Source organism: Trichomycterus rosablanca, chromosome 7 (genome assembly GCF_030014385.1).
Source record: "Trichomycterus rosablanca isolate fTriRos1 chromosome 7, fTriRos1.hap1, whole genome shotgun sequence".
Taxonomy (NCBI): Eukaryota; Metazoa; Chordata; class Actinopteri; order Siluriformes; family Trichomycteridae; genus Trichomycterus; species Trichomycterus rosablanca.
The window spans coordinates 7,718,469-7,736,937 of NC_085994.1; the positions used below are offsets into that span (position 1 = coordinate 7,718,469).

Below are 18,469 nucleotides of genomic sequence, written 5' to 3' on the forward strand. Positions count from 1 at the left end.
TAATCTGTTTGCATAGTACTTCTTAAAAAAAGCAAAAATGATTAATAAATAATAAGGACAATGTCATCAGAGTGGTAAAACCTTGTACAATACACAGGCTATCTAATACACACATGAGCAACGTTCAGCTGCTAATTAATAATGCAGGATAATGAACACTAATTGGGTGTGTTTGTGCTAGTTAAAGTCTTTCAAAAGTCTAAATCAAATGATACTATTATAATGTATTATGAGCAGTCTTTTTTTTAATACGTGCTTGTGCATGGTTTATGAAGATCCTGTGATGTTTTAATGAGAGTACCTTACATCCAAATATGCCACTAGAGTATTATGTTCTTTGTGCAATAAAAGTACAATAAAATCTCTCACATCTCTAAAACAATCATTTTCAACAGAAGAGAAAAAAAAAACCTGGGTTTTCTATTGTTATGGCCCAATTATGGCAAACCTCAAATGCCCAGGACTTCATTTACGCTTCCGGCGCTATAACACCCCTGAAGGAGGCACAGTTAGCTTGTAATATATGTGAAAGTCATCAAACCTGTCAAAAACAGAGGACTTTTTTTTTAAACAATCAGCAGTGGAGTGAGATTTCACACCAGGCACCTTTCACAGCAGAATAGAACTGAGTAAAGGTTGATCCCATAATTCACTAGTTTACAACCTCAGTTATTAACTGGAGCTACATTATAACAAGCAACAGAAACAAATGTTTCCCAGTATGCACTTAGAGCATAAGTGCGATCAAATCTGTGGTTCGGCAAAGATAATGTGCCCGCCTGCCATGCCCATGCTGCCTGGTTTCTGAGAATTCAGACAGTAAACAGCGTGTAACGCTTTAGGGCTATGACGAGACAAGAGCGGCAGACACACACACATGCAGAAATGTTAACAAAAAGTATTTAATAATCACAAAACACAAGAAACACAAGACCTATGCTAAGCTAATACTAAATCTAAACACACAAAGCTAACAAACAGGACTAAACTTTAGACAAACAGGAACAGAACTAAACCAGGCATGAATAAGACAAACCAGCTAAGGCTAACAGGCTATAGCTAACTGGCTAAGGCTAACAGACAAACAGACAAAGGCAAAAGCAAACTATAACAAGACAAAGGCCAAGCAGATCAAATACAAGAGACCAGGAGCAGGGAGCAAGCAGACAAAAGCAAAGTCATATCAAACAGTCTCCAGTGACTGCTCTCCAGCTGCCTTCTTAAATCCCCTCAGCTCAGACGAGGTACAGCTGTGCCTAATTAGCTGGAGACCAATCACAAAATGGGCGTTGGCTGGAGACTGAGACTGCTCCCGGAGAGAGGAACTTAATTCGTGGCATAGTGGCACATTTTCTGTATGTTGCTGTCATAGGGAGCCATCCTGTAATGATGCATTTGGGTTGTAACTTTCTACTGGTTGATCGAGTAGCTGGCACATTTTTATTTATTTATTTTGCCGATTGCCGGTGATGTGATCGCCTGTCATTTCCATTCTCAAGCCCCACTTTCGGCTGTGATCTACACTCACTGTCCATTTTATCAGCTCCACTTACCATATAGAAGCACTTTGTAGTTCTACAATAACTGACTGTAGTCCATCTGTTTCTCTGCATGCTTTGTTAGCCCCCTTTCATGCTGTTCTTCAATAATCAGGACTCTCCCAGGACCACCACAGAGCAGGTATTATTTGGTTGGTGGATCATTCTCAGCGCTGCAGTGACACTGACATGGTGCTGGTGTGTTAGTGTGTGTTGTGCTGGTATGAGTGGATCAGACACAGCAGCGCTGCTGGAGTTTTTAAATACCGTGTCCACTCACTGTCCACTTTATTAGACCCTCCTTCCTAGTTGGTCTTCCTTGTAGATGTAAAGTCAGAGACGATCGCTCATCTATTGCTGCTGTTTCAGTTGGTCATCTTCTAGACCTTCATCAGTGGTCACAGGACGCTGCCCACGGGGTGCTGTTGACTGGATATATTTTTGGTTGGTGGACTATTCTCAGTCCAGCAGTGACAGTGAGGTGTTTAAAAACTCCATTAGCATTGCTGTGTCTGATCCACTCATACCAGCACAACACACCACCACCATGTCAGTGTCACTGCAGTGCTGAGAGCTATCCACCACCCAAATAATACCTGCTCTGTGGTGGTACTGGGAGAGTCCTGATTATTGAAGAACAGCATGAAAGGGGGCTAACAAAGCATGCAGAGAAACAGATGGACTACAGTCAGTTATTGTAGAACTACAAAGTGCTTCTATATGGTAAGTGGAGCTGATAAAATGGACAGTGAGTGTAGAAAAAAGGAGGTGGTTTTAATGTTATGGCTGATCAGTGTACATTTCTTGGGCTGTGGCGAGACTTCCTTTTTTTAGATAATTCAAATTATTTATCTTTACATAACATTAGTGAAACGTGCCTGGAATCTCAGCTCTAAGCCTGACACTTTATGTAGCTTTAATATATGTTGTTCATTCATCCCACACAGCCTTGACAGTTCCATAACTTTTAGAGCTGTTTAGAGCGTATAGCTTCAGGCTGAGGTGCTCTCAGCTACCGTACACATGCACTGCAATGCATAATTGAATTTTCTCCCTCACACCGTGTTCTGCCTGATGCAGATCAAGTGTACGAGAAAATTACTTCCATGTTGTCCGTTATAGCTCCGGGGTTCCGTTGGCAGTGAGAGCGTCCACTGGGCATCTTATTATGCGCGGGCTGTAATTATTTTATCCGAGGCATTACAGCTCGAAAGATAACAAGATCAAAGAAACAGCAGGAAGCGTGTCACTATAATTCGGATAGATTCGCCGTGTCATCGGGTTTTCTCTGTGAACGGATCTGCACTTCGTCTGCATTCATCTATCAAAACGCAATCGATCGATACTCCTACTTTCTTATTCAATATCTCGACATCATAAGGATTGTTATATTTCTGCCAGGATTTGCCCTTGTGGAAATAAGAGCTGCTTTGCCATATTTTATGTGCAAATAAAAGCACTAATACGTTAATAAACTGGCTCAGTCACACAGCACTGTGTGGTAATTAAAATGTTAGAACAACACAAACAATATAAAGCTCTTATTCCCATAATATCAGGATTTTATCTTTGCAAGATTTCAAAGGGCCAGATGTGAGCTTATAATGAGATCACACATCTGGAGAAAGTCTTTCAAAACTTGGTTGCTAATAAACAGCTAACCTATAACCATCCATTTTTAATGTTTGTTATGGAGTTTTTGTTTGTCATAGATTTTTTTTTGTCTTATTCTACTTGCATCTAATTGCCTGATTGCATTTTGCATCCTTTACTTTTTCTGTCCTCTACTTGACCAGAGAGGGCCATTAATACATTATTATTATACACCCCCTCTGACAATTGTGCAGCAGCTGACCACTTCTTATCACCTGCACGTGGCGGGATCATATAGAGATCCATATTGCGCAAAAAGAGTCACGCACCGATCTCCATTATTCCCTGTCTGTGTGCAGGCAGCAGAGGTTATAACTGCAGCAGTTATGAGGAATCCCCCCCCCTGACCCCAGCACTCCATCCCTCAGTTACATATATATATGTATATACACCGATCAGCTATAACATTAAAACAACCTCATTGTTTCTACACTCACTGTCCATTTTATCAGCTCCACTTACCATATAGAAGCACTTTGTAGTTTTTGGTTGGTGGACTTTTCTCAGTCCAGCAGTGACAATGAGGTGTTTAAAAACTCCATCAGCGCTGCTGTGTCTGATCCACCACCATGTCAGTGTCACTGCAGTGCTGAGAATGATCCACCACCCAAATAATACCTGCTCTGTGGTGGTCCTGGGAGAGTCCTGACAATTGAAGAACAGCATGAAAGGGGGCTAACAAAGCATGCACATAAACAGATGGACTACAGTCAGTAATTGTAGAACTACATATGGTAAGTGGAGCTGATAAAATGGACAGTGAGTGTAGAAACAAGGAGGTGGTTTTAATGTTATGGCTGATCGGTTTATATATATATATATATATATATATATACATACTGCTCAAATAAAAATAAATCATTACAGTCCGGGGATATCTGTCCAGTCAGGAACCATCCTGCCTTCTCCTTCCTGACTGAGTTTTCTTAATAATTCATGATATTTACTCCTTGTTTTTACCTTGAAGTGGTGAAGAAAGGGCTTGTCCCTCCCCTCACAGCAGCAGGAGGTTAAGTGCTCAGCTTCAGGGCAGGAGTATATTTTTTTATATCATGAACTTACAAGCCTTTGGGTGTCAAGTGTTAAAAGTGATAGTAGAGGAGCACAAGCCTTATGGTGTGTGTTTGTGAGTTACCAGTCAAGTTATATGTTTGTGTGTATTAGGTCTGAAACCCTTGCACCTTACTGTCTTAGTGTTTCTGAAAGCATGTTGCCAGAGTTGTAAAAAGTACACAACACTACTGCTTGAGTCAAAGTATAAGAATTGATAAATGGTTTATTTTTAAAATATTATCTTACTGTATAAACACACTAACACTTGTATTACTTATAAGCACCTGATATTTATTAGCTGAATGCAACTTGATGTTTGTTCCCTCTGCGCACAGCTATTGGAAAGAGCAGCTTATAACCCATTTATTACTGAAAAAGTAATTATTTGTATAATAAATTAGTAATTAACAAAGGTGTCTTAGAGAATTTAGAGAATTAAAAGTAGTCAACTGCTTTAGAAATTGTATTAAAATAACAGTTAAATATTTCCTATTAAGTAATACTTAAGTAATAATGTATGTATGTACTGCAATTAGTGTTTTTATTTCATCACTCTAGATCAATGTATGTTGCACAGTTTTATTGAGTGTGATCATGTGATCACTGCAAGGCTATATCTCATTTACAGTGTTTATTTATACTATGATGTATTTAGTGCACTCAGGTGGTGCAGCGTTTAAACATGCTATCACACCGAAGCCGAATCTCAGCTCTGCTACCAGCAGGCTGGGCGCCTACGCAGACAATAATTGCCTCGTCTGTTAGGTTGGATTGCCAAAGGGGCTTCCTCAAAACTGCTGATCGATGGTACCTGCACAGAGACGGATAATGGCGATAATTGGATCAGTGTGTGACTCCCTATGCGTGAGACTGAGCCCGTATGAACTCGCCTCGTGCAGGTGAAAAGAAGCACACAACTACTGCACACCTTTTGGAGGGTGTGTGTGTTAGTTAGTAGCCCTTGGTCAGGAGTGGAAGTTGGCAGCTGTGAACAGGAAGCTAAATGCAGTTGAGTAATTGGACATGACTAGATTGAGCGGAAAATTAGGAAAAAATGCATAAAAATGGGGGCTACATGTTTAACATGAGAGAGTGCAATGAAGAGCAGCATGGTTAATCATCTGGGTAAATTACATCTCACATTTTGTGTGCATTGTTCTGTCAATAATTGCACAATAATTTTTCTACTTAATAGTACAATACAATTATACATCATGGTCTTTTCCTGGCATGACTTTGTTTTATCCAAAATGGCTTTTTACACCACAACGAACCATTAATGAGTGTAAGAATCATCCATGAATCATCCATGGAACAGATCGGTTCATGTTTAGATCCTCAAGTATTTACATTATGAAGGGCAGTGGTAGCTCAGTGGTTAGGGTACTGGACTGTTAATAAGAAGGTTGCTGATTCAGGCTCCACCAGTGCCAAGTTCCCACAGTTAAGCCCCTGTGCAAGGTCCTTAACCCTCGATTGCTTGCATTATATTCAATCATAATTGTAAGTCGATTTGGATGAAAGCATCTGCTAAATAACACAATGTACATGATAAATTAGAAACTATTAGTATAGGAAATAACAAGTTTAGTGTATTTTGATTCAACAAGGATGTAATGCCAAGCAGGCAATAATTTTATTTAAATTACTGAAAATGTAATACATTAAAATGTTAAATAATAATAATAATTTATCTCAAATGCTTTGCCTAATTAAATAATTTAAATAGATATTACACTATGGTAGACAAGGGCAGCACAGTGGCTCGGTGGGTAGCACTGTCACAGCAAGAAGGTCCTGGGTTTGATTACCAAGTGGAGCAATACAAGTCTTTTTTGTGCAAAGTTTGCATGTTCTCCCCGTGTCTGTGTGGGTTTTCTCCAGGAGCTCCGGTTTCCTCCCACAGTCCAAAAACAGGTTAATTGGAGACACTAAATTGCCCTATGGGTGAATGAGTGTGTGTGTGTGTGTGCATTTGTGTGTCTGCCCTGCGATGGACTGGCACCCCGTCCAGGGTGTTACTGTGTGCCTTGCGCCCATTGAAAAGCTGGCATAGGCTTCAGCAATGACAAAGACATGCAGTCAGGTTAATTGGAGACACTAAATTGACTTAGGTGTGACTGTGTGTGTGTCTGTCCTGTAATGGACTGGCAACCTGTCCGGGGTGTTTCCTGCCTTTCGCCTGGTGAGTTGCAACCCCGAGACCCTGAGTACAGACAATGAACGAATGAATGAATGAATGAATGATAACTGTAAATCTTCTGTTTGTTATGAAGGGTGAGAATCAAATAGAATAGAATAGAATAGAATTTATTCAGTGTTAATGAAGACAACAATAACTGTAATATTTAATATAATATATACGTATATATATATATATATATATATATATATATATATAATATCTATATGCAACAACAATAAACTGTGATTAATAGCATTATACAGATAACATCTTTATATAATGAAGTTGTGCAGAGGTAATTTATGCTAGCCCAGCATCACTAAGATGTGTGGTTTAAATCTCAGTGGTGTTATCAGCCAGTTGGTCATCTACACTGACATGATTAGCTATGTCTGGGGGGGATGTGGGAGGGAGAAGCAGCCCAGACTTTGGGAGGTGCACATGTCAGAAAGCATTATCAGTGCCGGTTCAAAGCCTGGAAAATTTAAAGAGGGATGCCTGAGGAAGGGAATTCGGTGTAAAATCTGTGCTAAAGCAGGTATGTTGGACGTACATAATCTGTCGTAATATGGGAGCAGGAAAGAAAAAGAAAAGAAATCTATAAAAAATAATATTAAATATACACTGATCAGCCATAACAATAAAACCACCTCCTTGTTTCTACACTCACTGTCTGTTTTATCAGTTCCACTTACCATATAGGACCACTTTGTAGTTCTACAATTACTGACTGTAGTCCATCTGTTTATCTGCATGCTTTGTTAGCCTGCTTTAATGCTGTTCTTCAATGGTCAGGACTCTCCCAGGACCACTACAGAGCAAGTATTATTTGGGTGGTGGATCATTCTCAGCACTGCAGTGTGTGTTGTGCTGGTATGAGTGGATAAGACACAGCTGCTGGAGTTTTTAAACACCTCACTGTCACTGCTGGACTGAGAATAGTCCACCAACCAAAAACATCCAGCCAACAGTGCCCCATGGGCAGCATCCTGTGACCACTGATAAAGGTCTAGAAGATGACCAACTCAAACAGCAGCAACAGATGAGCGATCGTCTCTGACTTTACATCTACAAGGTGGACCAACTAGGTAGGAGTGTCTAACAGAGTGGACAGTGAGTGGACACAGTATTTAAAAACTCCAGAAGCGCTGCTGTGTCTGATCCACTCATACCAGCATAACACACACTAACACACCACAACCATGTCATTGTCACTGCAGTGCTGAGAATGATCCACCACCTAAATAATACCTACACTGTGGTGGTCCTGTGGAGGTCCTGACCATTAAAGAACAGGGTGAAAGCAGGGTAAAGAAAAGTATGTAGAGAAAGAGATGAACTACAGTCAATAATTGTAGAACTTCAAAGTGCTTCTATATGGTAAGTGGAGCTGATAAAATAGACAGTAAGTGTAGAAACAAGGAGGTGGTTTTAATGTTAGGAAAAAATAAATATAATGCACCAGTATGGTATCCACCTCTGGTCAGTCTTGCGTGTATGTTATTAGCAGGAAAGTGCATCGTGTAATGTAAAAGTGCATAATTAACTGCAATTATCTTTGTATCTTGCTCACTGTAATGAATACTCACCATCTGTTAAAGCCCTTTAAGGGCAGACAGGTGGAAAATATGCAATAATAACAATAATCATCATCTCAAAGTGCACACTTCACCTTTATGTAATTAAATACAATACTACCTAGAGGAAGTTTTTTAAGTTTTTATGTCTAATAAATATGCATGTGAGCTTTTTTGAGTAGTGTCATGAGCACTAGGCTAAATTACAGCAGCCTGACCAATAACCAAGTAAGGACTGCAATTTTGCCTTCATACAATATACACCGATGAGGCGTAACATAGTGACCACCTTCCTAATATTGTGTTGGATCCCCTTTTGCTGCCAAAACAGCCCTGACCCGACGAGGCATGGACTCCACTAGACCCCTGAAGGTGTGCTGTGGTATTTGGCACCAAGATGTTAGCAGCAGATCCTTTAACTCCTGTAAGTTGTGAGGTGGGACCTCCATGGATCAGACTTGTTTGTCCAGCACATCCCATACATGCTTGATGGGTTTGAGATCTGGAAAATTTGGAGGCCAAGTCAACACCTCAAACTCGTTGTGCTCCTCAACCCATTCTTTCCATTGCTCCGTGGACCAGTTCCGATGCTCACGTGCCCATTGTTTAGGGGTCAGCATGGCACCCTGACTGGTATGCGCCTATGCAGCCCCATACGCAAAAAAAACTGTGATGCACTGTGTATTCTGATACCTTTCTGTCAGATCCAGCATTAACTTCTTCAGCAGTTTGAGCTACAGTAGCTCGTGTGTTGGATCGGACCATACGGGCCAGCCTTCACGTGCATCAATGAGCCTTGGGTGCCCATGACCCTTTCGCCGGTTTACCACTGTTCCTTTCTTGGACCACTTTTGATAGATACTGACCACTGCAGACCGGGAACACTTCACAAGAGCTGCAGTTTTGGAGATGCTCTGACCCAGTCGTCTAGCCATCACAGTTTGGCCCTTGTCAAACTCTCAAATCCTCATGCTTGATCATTTTTCCTGCTTCTAACATCAACTTTGAGGATAAAATGTTCACTTGCTTCCTAATATATCCCCCCCACTAACAGGTGCCGTGATGAAGAGATAAATAGTGTTAATTACTTCACCTGTCAGTGGTCACAATGTTATGCCTGGTCAGTGTATATCTTAAAGCATTTTGTAACAGTAAATGTATTTGCTCATTTAATGAGCCAGAATCCTCTCAGTATAAGAGTCTGTTTTGGTCTAATCACTGTTGTTTCCTCCTGCATGCTTAGATGTTTCAAAGAGAAAAAAATACAGGCGCAAAATGTGCTGCAGTCTGACAATCTGTCAGAACATCCCATTTTTAAGGCTGGAACAAATCACACTAGGTGTGACATGACAACACTGTTTTGAAATGTTACAGTCGTACAACTAAAGCACAAAAAATAGTACAGCAACAAGGTCATAGGGTGCAATTATGTTTTTATTAATGTACGAACATGTCAAAGCATGTTAATATGTTGCTATGATATGCTAACTCATGCCGTGTGTGGTAGTGGTGGGCGGATCGATCCAAATATTGATAGTATCGATACCAACGTTGTTATCGGAATCGTATCGATACTAGCATGATGGGATCGATACTTCAGTTTCACTTTTTTCTCCGCTACATTCAGTACGTTCCTCCCGCTGTTTCCAAAAGTAGACGCGTGTGTGTGTGCGCTCCTTCACATCTAACACTTTGCTCCTCTTTCCTGCTCCGCTGTGTTTCATTATCGTGCCGTCACGTGACTAAACGACACTACATACAGCAGGGAAAATACATACAGAGATAAGTGGATATTTTCATCAGTAAATTAAAAAAAGTTTTAAAACATTTGTTCTTCAGTGTTAATGTTGTACTGTACTTTGTTTTAAGCCAGAGAAGAAGTGCAGTGGAAGGAATGAATTTAGTTTTTTTATATTATTGTTTATGAACAAAAGAACTTTCTATGAAAAAATAATTGACGTTCTTCAATATTTTTCTGTACTTTATTTTACAAAAAGCCATGAGGGGGAATTATGTTTTCTTATTTTATTGTTTCTATTTATGTTGTATTGTTTCTCAACAAAAACCCAAGACTTCATTAAAATTTATTATATTAATAAAATTACTTTTTTTTTGCCTACAAACTGTAGTGGGTTTTTACATGCACATGATTAACTAATAAACACAAAATCATTTATTAGTCAAAGCACATTAATGATACATTCACCTCATAAATCATGACACATGCACTCATGCTCTTCCCTACATGAAAGTAAATAAACCGCTTTGTAAGTAAAAAGTATCGGTATCGGATCGATATCGGCGATACTGGCCCTGTATTTACTTGGTATCGGATCGATACCAAATTTTGCAGTATTGCACACCACTAATGTGTGGTATGTCGCACAATGACTATTTTATACACTATTTAAAATGTATTTACCTATAATCAGGATAATAACAAGATTGCCAGCTATACATGACAAACCATCCTAATAGGTCCAATTTCGCTCACCCACCATGCCAGTGTTGGCGCGCATGATGGGTGAGGTGCAAGTTGACAATGCTTTGAAGTTCAGTTCAAAACAAAGTTCATTTTCCCTCGTCTCATTAAGCATTAATTACTTAAGCTGCACCTAGGGGGCGGCATGGTGGCTAAGTGGGTAGCACTGTCACCTCACAGCGAGAAGGTCCTGGGTTCGATCCCCGGGTGGGGCGGCCTGGGTCCTTTCTGTGCAGAGTTTGCATGTTTTCCCCGTGTCTGCGTGGGTTTCCTCCGGGTGCTCCGGTTTCCTCCCACAGTCCAAAGACATGCTGATAGGCTAATTGGAGACACTGAATTGTCCCATAGTTACCTAGCCGCTGGGATGCACAGACCAGTGCATTGTAGTGCCGGTCCCAAGCCCGGATAAATAGGGAGGGTTGTGTCAGGAAGGGCATCCGGTGTAAAACTGTGCCAAATCCCGCTGGCGACCCCTAACAGGAAGAAGCAGTTGGTTTGCCGCCCTACGTCTGGATTTCTGGTGAGCGTTTGTGATGTACCACACTGGTAGGTTAAGTAGCGTTCTTCTTTGATGCTGTCCCTGTGTTGTTAGTGTTTCCTGGGGATCACATAGAGTGCAGTCTTTTTGCTCCTGGTATGCAGTCTTTCCTGTTATTAGTTCGACTTTAAGCTGTTTCTTAGGCTTTTTGGTCTCATTTTGTAATTCGCTAGTCTGATTCATTTGATTACTTTCTTTCAATCGTTTATTATTTTCCTGTCCTTTATTTTTATGTTTATGCTAAAGAGAAGTGTATTTTGTATGATGTAATAAAATACACACAGATATTGAGTTTAGGCTTGTTTATTAATTTTATTCCTAACTTTCAAGGTTTTGGGGCAGAACACAGCGTTCTTTTCATCAAAGGCACAATAAGTTTAGTACATCTAGCCGTACCCTAGTCAGGCACTTGCACAGATAGACCCTAGGTGGCGCTCAAGCACCTGGCCTGTCAGCTCAGACTACCGTTTTTTTTCTTTTTCATTTTAAAGACTTTTTGGGACTTTTTAACATCTTTAAATGTTGCATATTAAACACCTGCATAAATAAATACAGATGGATGGATATATATATATATATATATATATATATATATATATATATATACAGTGTATCACAAAAGTGAGTACACCCCTCACATTTCTGCAGATATTTAAGTATATCTTTTCATGGGACAACACTGACAAAATGACACTTTGACACAATGAAAAGTAGTCTGTGTGCAGCTTATATAACAGTGTAAATTTATTCTTCCCTCAAAATAACTCAATATACAGCCATTAATGTCTAAACCACCGGCAACAAAAGTGAGTACACCCCTTAGTGAAAGTTCCTGAAGTGTCAATATTTTGTGTGGCCACCATTATTTCCCAGAACTGCCTTAACTCTCCTGGGCATGGAGTTTACCAGAGCTTCACAGGTTGCCACTGGAATGCTTTTCCACTCCTCCATGACGACATCACGGAGCTGGCGGATATTCGAGACTTTGCGCTCCTCCACCTTCCGCTTGAGGATGCCCCAAAGATGTTCTATTGGGTTTAGGTCTGGAGACATGCTTGGCCAGTCCATCACCTTTACCCTCAGCCTCTTCAATAAAGCAGTGGTCGTCTTAGAGGTGTGTTTGGGGTCATTATCATGCTGGAACACTGCCCTGCGACCCAGTTTCTGGAGGGAGGGGATCATGCTCTGCTTCAGTATTTCACAGTACATATTGGAGTTCATGTGTCCCTCAATGAAATGTAACTCCCCAACACCTGCTGCACTCATGCAGCCCCAGACCATGGCATTCCCACCACCATGCTTGACTGTAGGCATGACACACTTATCTTTGTACTCCTCACCTGATTGCCGCCACACATGCTTGAGACCATCTGAACCAAACAAATTAATCTTGGTCTCATCAGACCATAGGACATGGTTCCAGTAATCCATGTCCTTTGTTGACATGTCTTCAGCAAACTGTTTGTGGGCTTTCTTGTGTAGAGACTTCAGAAGAGGCTTCCTTCTGGGGTGACAGCCATGCAGACCAATTTGATGTAGTGTGCGGCGTATGGTCTGAGCACTGACAGGCTGACCCCCCACCTTTTCAATCTCTGCAGCAATGCTGACAGCACTCCTGCGCCTATCTTTCAAAGACAGCAGTTGGATGTGACGCTGAGCACGTGCACTCAGCTTCTTTGGACGACCAACGCGAGGTCTTTTCTGAGTGGACCCTGCTCTTTTAAAACGCTGGATGATCTTGGCCACTGTGCTGCAGCTCACTTTCAGGGTGTTGGCAATCTTCTTGTAGCCTTGGCCATCTTCATGTAGCGCAACAATTCGTCTTTTAAGATCCTCAGAGAGTTCTTTGCCATGAGGTGCCATGTTGGAACTTTCAGTGACCAGTATGAGAGAGTGTGAGAGCTGTACTACTAAATTGAACACAGCTGCTCCCTATGCACACCTGAGACCTAGTAACACTAACAAATCACATGACATTTTGGAGGGAAAATGACAAGCAGTGCTCAATTTGGACATTTAGGGGTGTAGTCTCTTAGGGGTGTACTCACTTTTGTTGCCAGTGGTTTAGACATTAATGGCTGTATATTGAGTTATTTTGAGGGAAGAATAAATTTACACTGTTATATAAGCTGCACACAGACTACTTTTTATTGTGTCAAAGTGTCATTTTGTCAGTGTTGTCCCATGAAAAGATATACTTAAATATCTGCAGAAATGTGAGGGGTGTACTCACTTTTGTGATACACTGTATATATATATATATATATATATATACAGTATATATATATATATACAGTATATATATATATACATATATATATCTCCATCCATCTGTATTTATTTATGCAGGTGTAGGCTGATTGGTGTCTATATATATACAGTGTATCACAAAAGTGAGTACACCCCTCACATTTCTGCAAATATTTCATTATATCTTTTCATGGGACAACACTATAGACATGAAACTTGGATATAACTTAGAGTAGTCAGTGTACAGCTTGTATAGCAGTGTAGATTTACTGTCTTCTGAAAATAACTCAACACACAGCCATTAATGTCTAAATAGCTGCAACATAAGTGAGTACACCCCACAGTGAACATGTCCAAATTGTGCCCAAATGTGTCGTTGTCCCTCCCTGGTGTCATGTGTCAAGGTCCCAGGTGTAAATGGGGAGCAGGGCTGTTAAATTTGGTGTTTTGGGTACAATTCTCTCATACTGGCCACTGGATATTCAACATGGCACCTCATGGCAAAGAACTCTCTGAGGATGTGAGAAATAGAATTGTTGCTCTCCACAAAGATGGCCTGGGCTATAAGAAGATTGCTAACACCCTGAAACTGAGCTACAGCATGGTGGCCAAGGTCATACAGCGGTTTTCCAGGACAGGTTCCACTCGGAACAGGCTTCGCCAGGGTCGACCAAAGAAGTTGAGTCCACGTGTTCGGCGTCATATCCAGAGGTTGGCTTAAAAAAATAGACACATGAGTGCTGCCAGCATTGCTGCAGAGGTTGAAGACGTGGGAGGTCAGCCTGTCAGTGCTCAGACCATACGCCGCACACTGCATCAACTCGGTCTGCATGGTCGTCATCCCAGAAGGAAGCTGACGCACAAGAAAGCCCGCAAACAGTTTGCTGAAGACAAGCAGTCCAAGAACATGGATTACTGGAATGCCCTGTGGTCTGACGAGACCAAGATAAACTTGTTTGGCTCAGATGGTGTCCAGCATGTGTGGCGGCGCCCTGGTGAGAAGTACCAAGACAACTGTATCTTGCCTACAGTCAAGCATGGTGGTGGTAGCATCATGGTCTTGGGCTGCATGAGTGTTGCTGGCACTGGGGAGCTGCAGTTCATTGAGGGAAACATGAATTCCAACATGTACTGTGACATTCTGAAACAGAGCATGATCCCCTCCCTTCGAAAACTGGGCCTCATGGCAGTTTTCCAACAGGATAACGACCCCAAACACAACCTCCAAGATGACAACTGCCTTGCTGAGGAAGCTGAAGGTAAAGGTGATGGACTAAACCCAATTGAGCACCTGTGGCGCATCCTCAAGTGGAAGGTGGAGGAGTTCAAGGTGTCTAACATCCACCAGCTCCATGATGTCATCATGGAGGAGTGGAAGAGGATTCCAGTAGCAACCTGTGCAGCTCTGGTGAATTCCATGCCCAGGAGGGTTAAGGCAGTGCTGGATAATAATGGTGGTCACACAAAATATTGATACTTTGGGCACAATTTGGACATGTTCACTGTGGGGTGTACTCACTTATGTTGCCAGCCATTTAGACATTAATGGCTGTGTGTTGAGTTATTTTCAGAAGACAGTAAATCTAAACTGCTATACAAGTTGTACACTGACTACTCTAAGTTATATCCAAGTTTCATGTCTATAGTGTTGTCCCATGAAAAGATATAATAAAATATTTGCAGAAATGTGAGGGGTGTACTCACTTTTGTGATACACTGTATATATATATATACTGTATATACAGGTATATATATAGACACCAATCAGCCTACATTCACTGTCCATTGTATGAGCTCCACTTACGATATAGAAGCACTTTGTAGTTCTACAATTACCGACTGTAGTCCATCTGTTTCTCTGCATGCTTTGTTAGCCCCCTTTCATGCTCCCCACAGGGAGAGCAGTTCACCTTCCAAGAAAACAGTGACCTTGACTTGATCCCATCAATTGACCCTATTAAAAGATAATGGTTCTCTCTGTGGTTTGCTTCAGTCCTAGAGCCCTAGAAATTACTCAGCCTTTCACTTGTCACAAAGACAAGTATCATATTTAAGATATGTGTAGATGAAATATGTCTAGTAGTAAAATTAACAGTATAATCTTGATGTGTCTAATTTAATTGAACAAAATATTTAATTTGTTTAAATAATTGATTACGAAATTTCTTTTTTAACAGGGTAAATAACTGAATAACTAATAAATAAATAAAGGGATTGGCCTCACTTCCAATACTTTTGGAGGGGACTGTATGTAAGTAAGTTAAAAAAATATATTTTTTTATAAATAATTACAAATGGTATGCACTCTTTTGATAAAGCACCTGCCCCTCATTATGTTTGTCATGTACCTTTCTAGTTAGGCGGCATTTCCTGTAGTGATACGTCTTTCCTTGATCACACACACACATACACACGATGGATCATAGCTTTACAGAAGCTTCACTGGTTAAAAATTCATACCCTGTGGTCATGTCACATGCCCTGTTGGACAAACGTAAAGGTTGGGTTATTATAAAGGTGCCTGCAGCTAAGTGGAAACATCTGGCTAGGCAGTGGGTGTCGGATAAGAGCATGACCGTATGAAACAGCAATAGGCTGCGGCCCACACGCGCACTGAAGAGGCGGTGAAGCGTTGACCCCTGCTAGCTACTGTACGCACTGACCTCTACTTACACAGCTGCTGGGCAGTGGATCGCTGTTGTAACCTTGACAAGCATGAACATTTATCCCCCACATAGAGTAGTAAAAAAATAACAAAGTGACAATATTTGGCTCCAGCTGTTTTCGGCTCCAGCTGTTGTTTGTTTGTGTGTTTTGTCAGGATCAATGCCTTACATACAGTGGCATTAATTACAATTGCGAAGGCAGAAGTTTAATAGCCATTTTCTTCATAAAGGTTAACAGCTAAACATATGGTGTGTGTGTGTGTGTGTGTGTGTGTGTTTGATGCATGGCAAATGGTTTTATACACTATAGGTCTATGCAGAAAATATAGCTTTATGCAGAAAATAAAGAGACTCATTACCTTTGCCTAACAAAACAGACCAATGTGCAATTAACGTCTGTGTGGAGCATTAACGTGATTGAAATTGCTCGCACACACTTTACACCTTCAAGGTTCTCAGGTTTTTCCTGGGTCAAATTCTCAGACATTAAGGGTTTTCCCTTGTTGACTTGTTGTCTTGTTGACTTGTATGTTTTTAGGCCTGTATTCACTCCTCATCTTTTCAAAACAACAACCTATTTTTTCACATTAGGGGTCGCGGTGGGTCTGATTTACTGGGCGAAAGGCAGGAAACACCCCGGACAGGTCGCCAGTCCATCACAGAGCAAATAAACACACAGAAAGACACACACACACACTTATACCTATGGGGTAATTCATATCTCCTATTAATCTAACTGCATGCCTTTGGACCTTGGGAGGACCCGAAGCATCCAGAGAAAACCCACAAAGACACAGGGAGAACAGGCAAACTCCACACAGAAAGGACCAGGACCACTCCACCTGGGAATCGAACCCAGGACCTTCTTGCTGTGAGGTGACAGTGCTACCCACTGAGTCACATCTGTGGAAAATAAAATTTCACTGTTCTACACGAGCACCCACTTTTTGACTCCAAAAAGGGCAGAAAATGAAACGTGTGGTCTAAAGCTGTACCCCTCTCCATCTGTGCCATTGACCGGCCAGGCAATTGCGGCCTCTGCTGTCGGGCTGAGGCGCCAGCAGTAGCACTGGATGATCTAGAAGGCTTAGCGTGTCTCTCCAAACACAATGCAGCTCTCCCAGAGACTCTATTGCGGGCAGGTGAAAAGATGCATCCGGTACTGAACACATTTTAACAGGGGTGCATGATGGTCTCAGGGCAGTTGTAGCGTAGCGGTTAAGGTACCAGACTAGTAATCAAAAAGTCACTGGTTCAAGCCCCACCACTGCCAGGTTGCCACTGTTGGACCCTTGAGCAAGGCTCTTAATCTTCAATTGCTTGGACAATGTATACGGTCACTGTACTGTAAGTCGCTTTGGATAAAAGCATCCGCTAAACACTGAAAATGTAAATGTCTCAGCCCTCCTCTACCGGGAACTGGTGACAACTGGGAGCAAATGGGAAAAAATTTTGACTTATAAAGAAGATCACATAATACTGGTAAAACAGTACCTCAGATAGTAAATATCTATGAGAATGATATTTGGATTATGGATTACTTGCACACTGTATAACCTAAATATGACTTACCAACGGCTTATGAACAGATGACCTCACATTCTAATAAAGGGTGAATTATATTATTGCACAATAATGTCTTGAATAATAAGTCTTTGATGAAGCAGAACACTAAACATTACACTACCACTACCGCTAAAGTATAACCTCCACTGTGTTGAGAACTGATTTTACAAGGGTGATGTGAGTATAACTGTGTGTATTTGGTAATACTAGTGAGACTGTGTTTTACAATATGGTTTTACTCATGGCAGTCTTTGTTAATGTTCTTCTTTGTGTAACATCCTTTGAAATGATGATAACAATGTCAATGATTAGAGAAAAAAAAGGATTCCTTTGCCAAATCCAACAGTCTCCACTTGTGTTCCAGTCGACGGGATGCTTTATGCCTCGTGTCTGGGCTGTAATGATGTTTTATTAGGTCTTTGTTCAAAATTAAATCACCATTAGCACGGCACCAACCATAATACTCTCCAGCTGCTGACTTTGTTTATTCGTAAAGTTTTTATGACACCGGCTTTCAGTCACCTAGACAATCATTGCTAATGGAAATCAGTACTGGTACAGTGAGCATGAGAAACATTGGTAGGATTGTGGCAGTGTGGGAGTAATGGTGGCATATAAATGAAGAGAAACGTGTAAGTGGGCCTTTTTACTATGTTAATGGACAGTATAGTGCATTGTGGTATTGGAACATATCTTTTAGATTCTGTACATTAATGTCAAGATTCCGTCTACATATTTTAGTTGTACAGTACATTTACATATAAGGAGTCATATATCATATATCACTAAAGAGTCCATCTGTTTCTCTGCATACTTTTTTAGCCTGCTTTCACCCTGTTCTTCAATGGTCAGGGCTCTCCCAGTACCACCACAGAGCAGGTATTATTTAGGTGGTGGATCATTCTCAGCGCTGCAGTGACAATGACATGGTGGTGGTGTGTTAGTGTGTGTTGTGCTGGTA

General features: G+C 41.1%; 1 protein-coding gene across 1 annotated transcript in view; it reads left to right on the forward strand.

Moving 5' to 3' along the window:
• grid2 (glutamate receptor, ionotropic, delta 2) overlaps positions 1 to 18,469 on the forward strand; it is a 744,839-nt gene that overhangs the window by 492,104 nt on the left and 234,266 nt on the right. The window lies entirely within an intron of this gene.